The sequence below is a fragment of the Corvus brachyrhynchos genome, unplaced genomic scaffold (genome assembly GCF_000691975.1).
Source record: "Corvus brachyrhynchos isolate BGI_N302 unplaced genomic scaffold, ASM69197v1 scaffold58, whole genome shotgun sequence".
NCBI lineage: Eukaryota > Metazoa > Chordata > Aves > Passeriformes > Corvidae > Corvus > Corvus brachyrhynchos.
In genome coordinates this window covers 985,316-988,008 of record NW_008239539.1, presented here as the reverse complement: position 1 = coordinate 988,008, position 2,693 = coordinate 985,316, and the positions used below count along the sequence as shown (strand labels likewise).

General features: G+C 57.4%; 1 protein-coding gene across 1 annotated transcript in view; it reads left to right on the top strand.

Moving 5' to 3' along the window:
• Nucleotides 1–2,693, top strand: part of SRL (sarcalumenin) — a 14,024-nt gene that overhangs the window by 3,624 nt on the left and 7,707 nt on the right. The window lies entirely within an intron of this gene.

The window sequence follows — 2,693 nt, the reverse complement described above, 5'->3', positions numbered from 1 at the left end:
CAGCCCTTCTGCTGTCAGGGCCATCTGTGTGGGCTGAGCATTGAGCCCTGCCTGCCTCGGGTCTCCCACCTGCTCAACATCAATGCCCTGTACCCCTGCCAAGCAGAGATCACGGTCCAACGAAACAGGCTTGGCAAGGAAGCTCAGAACCTCTCAAGGCTGGGGATGAGCTTCCTGGGGGTGGCTGGAACTGGCATCCTTCCTGCTGGGTACAGGACACAGCCATGTGGGCAGGGTATTCCTCAAGCTCCACAGCCTTCACTCATCCTGAGAGCTGGAGTTCCCAGCCGTTGGCAATCTCAGACACGTTGGATGGGGTGAGCAGGTCCCCGTGGCCCCCAGCACGGTGTGGGCTGAGCCAGGCCACACACGTGTCCCTCCAGAAGAGGAAAGTACAGCCCTGTCCCAAGATGCTCACAAGCTACAGAAGTTCTTGTGACCCAGGAAACACAAGCAGCCTCATTTTCTAAGCACAGATGGCTCAAACCCAAGTCCGAGTTTCCTGTTCACTGGGATAATTCTCCTCTGAGCACCTATTCAAGCACAGGAGCCAGGGCCAGATGTCTCCTGAGCATCCAGGGGATGCTGGAGTTCTTCCTGCCAGTGTCCCAGGACCTCATGCCCATGTCAGCCTCCTGCCAAGGTCCTGAAGTTGTCCTCCTTGTTCTGCAGCTCTGCCTGCCTCCCCAGGTGTCCAGGCCCACACCTCCTGGAGCCATGCCCTCCCTCCTGGTGAGGCAGGACCAGGATACACCCTCCCCCCAGATCTTTCTTTTACAGCTGGCCTTGCTCCACCAGCACACAGGCCCCACATTCAGCTGGGCAACCTACTGGGGCACATCCCTGTAGAGCAGAACTCCTGCGTTCCAGGCATCCCCACTGCGACTCCTAAGTCTGGGTCAGACATTCTGTAACCAGGCTTGGACATCTCCCTACCCAGCCAGGCCATCTCCAGTGTAGAGCCAGTGGGGAGTACAGGGAAGTCACCCTGTGGGAGGGTAACTGAGCATCACAACATGTCCTGACTGTCACCCCATGGCTGCTAGCCTGTCCCCTGGCAACACCCCAACTTTCTCTCCAGGCTGCTCTGGTCCGTGTTGGTGATGTTTGCTGTCAGCTCAACTTGGGACACAGTTTAGGTGGATGTTTGGGGTTACAGGAGAAGCTGGTGGGCTCTAACCCCCACTTTGCTGTTCACAGCCAGAGGATACAGCCCCCAGCCTCAGTTTCCAGCCCTCAGGACATCCTACCCTACCCTTAATCCATCCCATGCCCAAGGAGCCACCTCCCTGCCCCTTTTTGGGAGGAAACAAGTGTTTAGGTGTTTCCCAGGCTCCTGCTGGCTTCCTCCCTCTCAGCTCCTGAAGAAACAACCATTAACCCTCCTGTTTTCCCAGCCTCTCTCAAACCCAGGCCCTGAGCAGGACTCACCTCAGACAGCAGGTCCTGGTGTTCCTCCTGGCCTCAGCTCAACATTCCATAGTCTGTTCCACCTCACTGTGAGGAACAGCCACCCCTCAGGTTGACAGTCCCCAGGTCAGGTCCCAGCACACCCTGCTGTGTCTTACAGGGCACCCTCACGGTGCTGTGACCCTGGAGCTGGCAACCCACAGTCCCCTCCTGGCCCCCAGGGAAGGGCACAGGGATGCTGTACTGCCTCCAGTCCTTGTCTCAGCTGTGAGACATCCTGGCCATGCTCCACTCCAAGATATTTCTATGGACACCAAACTTCTTGAAGGATCTCTGAGAGCCCAGCCATACCCAGGGCCCCGTTGGGCAGCAGCTGCCACGTGTGCTCATGCTACATCCCAACACACAACCCCACCTGGAAACCTACAGCTCAGCAGTTTGCCTTTCATATCCACAGATCCAGCTTTTCCCAGTCCCTCATTAGCAGTGTAATCAGAGAAACCTGCACATTAGTTACAGGGTTGGCCCAGGGAACTCTCTTGACCTTGCAGGGCAGGTGAGGACACAGTGGAGCTCAGGGAGCCTTCTGAACACTTCCCCTGCACAGTGCCCTGTCCTGATCGGGTTCATTTCATCAGTGGTGTCCCTGCAGGCTGGGAGGTGCTCCCAACTCCCCGCTGTGCCCCCTCTCTGTGGTGGGGGGAGGCTGGAGGGCACAGAGCTGCCAGCTCAGCTGGCTGGGAGGAGCAGGACAGCTGGGAGAGCTTTGGGGCAGGCCTGTCATGGAATATGTGTGACCTTTGGAGGTGTAAGCCAATATAGAGGGGTGCCGTGGCAAGCACCCTGGCCCCTCCATTACGTGGCAGCCTTCCATTTTGTCTCCCTTCCCATCAGCTCCGTGCACTGCAGTGTAATCTAAGGAGTTCCTCTGCTCCCCACAACATGTGAAAACTCCCATGGAGTCCTGCGGGAGCTGTGGCTGTCACCATCAATTCTGACTTGTCAGGGCGCATCTCAGAAAGCTCCCACACACCCTCTGCTTAAGCCTGGCAGATGCCATTTCCTTCTCCCTGCCTGCCACCCTCCCGCCTCTCTGCTCTGCCATCCCACATGGATGCAGACGTGCTCTGGCTGGGTCCAACTCTGTGCTTGGAGGGACTATCCCTAGCTGAGGGTGAGGGATTCTCCTAGTCCAGCCGTGGGAAGCTTGCTGTGAGGTCACACCAGGTTGTGGTGCATGCTGGTGACCCTAATTACTGATATATGCTAATCAGCAAGTGTCC